This window comes from Mesitornis unicolor, unplaced genomic scaffold (assembly GCF_000695765.1).
Source record: "Mesitornis unicolor isolate BGI_N332 unplaced genomic scaffold, ASM69576v1 scaffold18328, whole genome shotgun sequence".
Lineage (NCBI taxonomy): Eukaryota > Metazoa > Chordata > Aves > Mesitornithiformes > Mesitornithidae > Mesitornis > Mesitornis unicolor.
In genome coordinates, this window is record NW_010199965.1 from 16027 (window position 1) to 24099 (window position 8073).

The following is an 8073-nucleotide window of genomic DNA, read 5'->3' on the forward strand; positions in this document are numbered from 1 at the left end:
TCTTCGGATTCTCAGTGGGAACTCTCCTAGTTATTTTTCCTTGCTTTCCTTACTTTTCTGTTTGTCCCTGTATGGGTCTCCAGGATTTTAATGAAACGAAATAATGAAGGGTAGCCTAAGGGTTTATTTCTGCTCTAAAATAACCATCCAAACAATGGTCTTTGTCTGACATCTCTGCAGCCTAAGCTTGACAAACAAGTGAACTCTTACTTCTACCTTCCATTCCCCTGCCCTCCCTTAGTCACCAGAAAAGATTTAATTATATTCTGTGGTGCACATTCCTACCACCTCTTTCTCCTTTCAGAACCTAAATCCAGACTGATGAAGGCGTGGGATTACTTACAATCATCTTTAGATATTTACAACAAGCTAGTCATCTGAAGCTCCCCTAAAGTCTGTAGAGAGAGAAACAGTCACAGTCACTTATATCTTTTTTTTAAGACTTGTTACGGTTGGAAAAGACTTTCAATATCATCAAGTCCAACCATTATCTAACTCTACCATGCGCACTTCTAAACCATGTCCCTGAGCACCATATATAGATGGCTTTTAAATACAACCAAGGATGTCAATTCAACCACTTCTCTGGGCAGCCTGTTCCAGTCTTTGATAACCCTTTCAGTGTAGAATTTTTTCCTTATGACTAACCTAAACCTCCCCTGGCATAACTTGAAGCCATTTCCTCTTGCCCTATTGGCTGTAACTTGTGAGAAGAGACCCACACCCACCTCACCACAACCTCCTTTTAGGTAGTTGTAGAGAGCCATAAGGTCTCCCCTCAGCCTCCTTTCATTAGACTAAACAAACCCAAGTTCCTCAGCCACTCCCCATCAGACTTGTTCTCAAGACCCTCCACCAACTTGGTTGCCCTTCTCTGGACCCTCTCCAGCACCTCAGTGTCTTTCTCATACTGCAGCGCCCAAAACTGAACACAGTACTCAAGGTTCAGCCTCACCAGTGCTGAGCACAATGGGACAATCACTTCTCTAGTCCTGCTGGCTATACTACTCCTGATGCAGGCCAGGATGCCGTTGGTCTTCTTGACCACCTGCGCACACTGCTGGCTCATGCTCAGTCAGCTGTTGATCAACACCCTCAGGTCCCTTTCTGCCAGGCAGATTTCCAGCCACTTTTCCCCAGGCCCGTAGCATTGCATGAGGTTCTTGTGACCCAAGTACAGGACCCAGTACTTGACCTTACTGAAGCTCATAAAACTGGCCTAAGCCCAGTGATCCAGCCTATCCAGGTCCCTCTGAAGAGTCTTCAAACCCTCGAGTAGATCAGTACTCCCACCTAACTTGCTGTCATCTGCAACCTTACTGAGGGTGCACTCAATCCCCTCATCCAGATCATTGATAAAGATATTAAACAGGAGTTAACAGCCCCAACATTGAGCCCTGGGGAACACCACTTGTGACTGGCCACCAACTGGATTTAACTCCATTCACCACTATTCTCTGGGCCTGGCCACCCAGCCAGTATTTGATCCAGCAGAGTTTATGCTCATCCAAGCCTTGGGCAACCAGTTTTTTCATGAGAATGCTGTGGGGAATAGTATGAAAGGCTTTACTGAAGTCCAGGTAAACAACATCCACAGCCTTCCTTCATCCACCAAGCAGGTCACCTTGTCATACAAGGAGATCAGGTTCATTAAGCAGAACTTGCCCTTCATGAACCCATGTTCACTGGGCCGTATGATCTAGTTGTCTTATAAGTGGTGTGTAATGGCACTCAAGATTATTTGTTCCATGACCTTTCCCGGCACAGAGGTCAGGCTGACATGTCTGTAGTTCCTTGGGTCCTCCTTCTAACCGTTCTTGTAGACAGGCATCACATTTGCTATTCTCCAGTCCACTGGCATCTCCCCAATTAGCCAGGACTGCTGGTAAATTATGAAGAGTGGCTTGGTGACCACATCTGCAAACTCCTTCAGCACTCTCAGATGTAACCCATCTGGCCCCATAGACTTCTGTATGTTGAGGTGGTGCAGCAGGTCAGTAACTACCTCCTCATGGACTATTGTGGTCTCATTCTGTTCCCTATGCCTGTCTCCTAGCTCAAGGGGCTGGGTACCCAGCAAACTACTATTCCCAATATTAAAGACTGAGGCAAAGAAGGCTTTAAGTACCTCAGCCTCTTCCTCATTCTTAGTCACTAGGTTTGCCCCTGCATCCAGCAAAGGACAAAGATTCTCCTGAGTTCTCCTTTTGTTGTTAATGAAATTATGGAAGCATTTTTTCTTGTCTTTTATGGCAATAGCCTGATTGAGTTTTAGCTGGGCTTTGGCCCTTCTAATTTTCTCCTTGCATCACTTCATTGAGTCTTTGTAGTCCTTCTGAGTGGCCTGCTACCTTTTCCAAAGGCCATAAACTCTCCTTTTACTCCTGAGTTCTAGCCAAAGCTCTCCATTCAGTCAAGCCAGCTTTCTACCTCACCATCCCATCTTTCAGGAGATGAGGATGGCCTGTTCCTGTTCCTAGCTTTCCTGGCACCCTTCGCCCTTCAAGACAGCCTCCCAAAGGACTCTGCCAATCAGACTCCTGAACAGGCCAAAGTCTGCCCTAGGGATGTCCAAGGTGACATTTCTGCTGACTCCTCTTCCTGACTTGTCCAAGGATAGAAAACTCTATTATTTCATGATCACTATGCCCAAGACAGCCTCCAACCATTACATCCCCCACAAGACCTTCTCCATTAACAAGCAGCAGGTCCAGGAGGGCACCCTCTCTAGTTGGCTCCTTCACCAGCTGTGTCAGGGAATTGTCCTCCACACACTCCAGGAACCTCTGGGACTGTTCTCTGTCCGCTGTACTGTATTCCCAGCACACATTCAGGAAGTTCAAGTCCCCCATGAGAACAAGAGGTAGCGATTGTGAAATCTCTCCCAGCTGCTTATAGAGTATTTCATCAGCCTCATAGAGCATTTCAGAGAACTACTTTGGATGTGTTCCTTAGGGTAAATTAAATATAACACAAAGTATCTAAATCGCATGCTTTTATCCTATTGAATGTCACTGTGATCTGGCTTGTTCTTTATGCACATAGTTAAAATAGTAATTTAGATTGTTATTATTACACATCTCAACTATGCAATTATTTTCCAATCTGGCCTTCACAGAGTAGAATTAGTCTTTTGTGAAGATATAGACAAAGTAATCTTCCTGGCTCCTTTCTTTAAAATGACAGAGTCACATTTTAAAGGTTTTCAACCCTAAACCCTTTGCTGAATAAATCCAGATATATCTAGCATCTTTGATACGCTACCTAGGTGGTCACATCAGCTTTTAGAGTATTTTAGTCTTAGCATTTCTCTCACATCAAGTATACCATAGAAAACCTTCCCATAAACTCCTTCAGATTACCATCAGTGTTGTACATATGGAACAATCCTCAGTGACTGAATGGGTGTAGATACACCTCCTCCTTTTTTTACTGTTTTTTATTCAGACCCTATTTATTTACATTATTAATACTTTCAAATTGTTATTATCTTTAATATAGATGCATATACAGCCTATCCATTTGGGTCTACAGTTAATAATTAATTATAAATATTGTGATAATAAAAACCTGATGATCTATAAAAGGTGCAACAATCTACTGGATACCACATTACCATATTGATTAGGCAAATAAAAAAACCTAGAGTTTGGTCCTGTAACTTACTAAGAATGACAAATAATCAAATACAAGCCCACCACTTTACTGTAATAATCTCCTTGAAATTTATCAACAACTTCAATCTTTATCTGAAATAGCTGAGGTTAGCAACTCCTCTCTCATCCCTGAAACTGATGCGCTTCCTGTTTGTTACGAGGTAACTTCTCAAGGCAAGTGCTTACATCCGTTGTGGAAGCAACAGAACCTAATGGGATAGCCAGAAATCTCCTGATCTCTTTGAAAGAGTCATGTACCTCCTCAAAAGAAGAGTACAACAGAAATGCATATATTTATCCTGAAAAACATATATGGAAAAAAATATGTAGGAAAAAATTACAATCTTTAACCTTGAAATTTCCCATACTAGCAAATGCTTTGCTTATTTACCTTGCAGCTAAACTTATATGGAACTGGAAGGAAGACGTGCCCTATAGAAGTATCACTGCTCTTAGTATAAGTAAAAAAATATGATCCTACTGTATGATAGCATTTATTAGCTTGTTTGGTTTTTGTCCATTCAGACACAACCTGAAAATAAATACAGGACTAAAAAATAAACTGCTGCTTTTTTTGCCCACAGGTCCAGACATTCTGGACTTTATCTGAGAGATTTTAGGAATGAGTCAGAGCTTCTAGAATAGTTTTCCTTTTAGAGAATGGTATTCCAGAGGTAAGAGAGAACAAAAAAAATATCAGAGAATACCTCTGTAAAATCCAGGAACTCCATATCAGGCCCAAATAATTGGGCTTATACATTAGAAAAAAACAACGCCTAACTTTACCTATAAGAATGTATTACAGTTAATGTTATTTTTTAAAATCCTTACTGATTACTATAGAAACCTGTTGGACTAATTTTAATAAATACTCCAGGGCTTTTTCATATAAACACACATTGTGCTACTGATTACTATTATATAGAGGAGAAAAAATAATGTATCATTCAATTTTTAAACATTAAAAACTTAGTCTGTTATTTACCTAGTGCTCATTCAAATAGAGGCACAAAAACTCCAATTAAACAAAACCAGCTGTCCTCTCAGTTTTATTTTTCATTCAACTTTTATTTGCTTATAACTTGATCCTGACTTTTGTGTTTGCTTGGAAAATGCCTATTAAAATACAGCCTAGAGTTAAAATCTGGAGCCTCTGGGGAACTCCTGGACCAGGGTTTGATTTTGTCAGTCCCTGTTAGTCTCCAAGAGGCAGGTTAAACATCTACAATGCCCTGCAGAGGCCCACCCTCGGTCACAGTGCCCAAACGCACATGCGCACCTTGGTACAAGCGAAGGATCTGTGCTCTGCTCAGGAAGTCTTCCCATGTTCCCATGCTCGGAGGTGAGTTACTGTCTTAAACACTGCCTTATATGCCTTAAATACTGCCCTGCAAGGGTGGACAAAGTCTCCACTGCGGAGCAGTGCTGCCTCCAGCCCTGGCACCCTCCACTTGCCATCACCCACCCAGCGAGACGGCCATTGCAGGTCTTGCACTAAGCCTTCAGCTTCTCTCTGAAACACGCCAGTAGGAAAAGGCGATGATGTCTTCCCCTGAAATCTTACCCCAACTACTCTCATGGCTAAGGGAGGCCGTGGAGGGTGCATGCAAGGCCGCATCTCCCACTTCTATGGGCAGATGCAAGGCTGGCAGGCACATGCCCCAGGCCAGGGAGGAGTGAGTGGGTCAGAGGGGAACCGACTGCTCCTCTCTAAGTAAAACTAAGCAACTTTATTAGTAATAGAGCCTGACTTGTGGTCTCAAATAAATAAGTGGCTGCTTAAACACAGGACCCAGCCTGTTTTCTGAAAGCAAAAATCTAACTTACTGTAAATTTCAAAAAAAGCATTCTTGAAGCTATATTAATTTTCATTTTGTCAGTATGATGCCATATGCATCAGAGAGCACAGATGTGCCAAAATTGGGGGGAGGGGGAAAATTTTATTAAAAAAAAAAAAAAGAATATTCAGAAGGTAGAAAAGTCTAAATAATCCACACGCAGTAGGGTTCACGTTATGTTTTTCTAAGAAAGCACCTATTTTCTTGACTGAGGGGAAAAATTCATATTACTTTGCTTTTTTACCTTTTTAGAAAAAAAAAAGAAGCATTTTAAACTTGAATAAAATTATGTGTCAAGGTTTTAAACCACATGCAGAGATGACTGCAAGAGGTAGATGATAAAAGCCGTAATCAGTGTAAGTGCTGTATAAGAAGTTTTATGAATGGAAAATAAATTATTCTCTCTTCTTATACCTGTCTATCCTTTTCTATCTTGTAAGATTGTTTTCATTATGAATATCTGATTCAGAAACTTTTGTTAATAATTTGACTATATGCAATTTTATACAGTGTGAGCAGTAGTAGCACTAATAACCCACTGATAAAGTATTTAAAGAATATCTTCCATGTAACTGTCCAACTCATTTTCCCTTCTTCGTTCCCTTCTTGGCCTGTTCAAAAGTTGCTGTCACTAGAAGACTTAATACTTACCTTCACAACCTAAAAAATTACTTAGATTTAGAGTCTGTCACCAAACTGGGCCACCAGTAGTTCACTCAGGGGGTCTCTGGGCTGTGCCCAGGAGTGTGACTCCTGGACCTGGGCATCATTTCAGTGTGCAGAGGAGTTGCAGGATTGGGTCCATCAGAGATCCCTGCTGCAACGCATCGTATGGTGCTGCTTATCTGTGGCTTTTCCTATTTGGCCTAAAGACATGTTTCTCTAGTTTATGCAAAGCAGAAGTCAACAAAACAGATTCTTTTTCAAACACATTTTAGTTTCAGTGGGATTTTTTTGCCCTGCTGCAATATATTTTACTTTTGTTTACAACAGAAACAAAGCAAAAAACCCCCAAACCCAACAACACAAACATATGGAAAAATCCCTGCCTTTGGTCTTCAGAAAAACTGCTCTGAGATGGTGTATTGTCTCATGCACCAATATACACAGTCTGAAGGAAAATAATGGGTGCATTGTTTCAACAATAGAAAAGGACTTTAAGCATTTAAATCATTAAAATGTATTGTAACACACACAAAAAGACAGTCATCTTGGGTAGTTGAAAGGCACAATAATATTTCCAGACAGTACTAGCCATGTTGAACTTCTAGGATGATGGTGAAAGATAGCCAGCTAGCAAGGTGATTAAGAAAACCGCGTACAGGTGGTAATGGCAGATGTAGGTGGAAAGTGTCAGGAGGAGGCAGTCAGGAATATTTTGGAAAGATGCACTCTACCTGTGTAGCCCAGCGAATTGTCGCCATTATCAGAGGTGGGGAGTGGTGTCCCGCTGTCGTTCCCCCTCTCTAGGTCGTCGGAGTCTGTCGAAAACAACATCAGAGCTGCTGATGGGGTCACAGGAGTAACAGAAGTTGCCATTTCGATCACACCACTTCCAGACACAATTAAATCCACACATGACAGCAATAGCCACAGTGCCAGCACACGGCACACTTCGTCCTTCCCCTGCCTGCGTGGTGGTGGCCAGTGAAAGGTGGCCGGGAGCATTGCCCAGGGTCCCCAAAACGCTGCCCCTCTCTGCCCACTCCAAGTGTCGGTCTGCAGCCCGCCAGGCGCGGTGGCCACCCTGCCAAGCGGCCAGCACAGGCTGTGGTGAGCATATGGGGACGGGAAGGCAGGGGAGCTGACTGCTAGCATTGCTAATTTTCCATCTTATTGTTAATCAAAGCTATTGACTGTGATCACTCCCCATCATCGCTTCATCTCCTGGCAATTACAGACCCAGGGGACTTCACCTCTTTGTGAGGAGGTGGCGTGGGGGACGACTGTGTCTTGGCAAGCACGGGGAGGGGGGGCTGCTCTATCTCTTCTGGAAGATGGGGCAGGGGAAAGGGGTAGAGCCCTTCTATGAAAAGGCAACAGTTTAGCAGCTTAAGTAGCAAGATGCATTTTCTGAGTTGAAAGATGCTTGCAAGGTAGCAAGTTTAATTTCATATTAAAAAACAAAAAAAGGAAAGCAGCTGGTCAGCTAAACACATAAATAAACACGTGTTTTAGGACCCCAAGATAAATTGCTGATCAAAACACCACAAAGCACCATGAAGATAACTCATAATAATGAACTAAATGATTCAAAGCAAAAAAAAAAAAAACAAAAACAAAAATCCCAGTGGCTCTGAAAACATAACAGCACAACCCAAAGGAATTTCTTGTCAATATGACTAGATCTTTTTATTCTCAGCTATATAGCTCAGTGTAAAACTGTTTATTAAACTTAAATTTCATTTTTAGTTTACTTTTGATAGTGCACATTCCAACAGATAACACTTAAAAAGAAACTTATATTTTGTTTTAAAAAAGCTGCAAGAAGCAAGTTTCTTTGCAAGAATACCACTACCACAACAATAGGCTGCTCATTTCTTTTTCTTGTTGACAGGTGTCAGATAGTTTATTAACTA

The 8073-nt window shown here is 41.9% G+C and overlaps 1 pseudogene; it reads right to left on the reverse strand.

Annotated features, from left to right (window-relative positions):
• Positions 1-955: 955 nt before the first annotated feature.
• Positions 956-2852, reverse strand: LOC104544669 (annotated as a pseudogene).
• Between the last annotated feature and the right edge of the window lie 5221 nt (positions 2853-8073).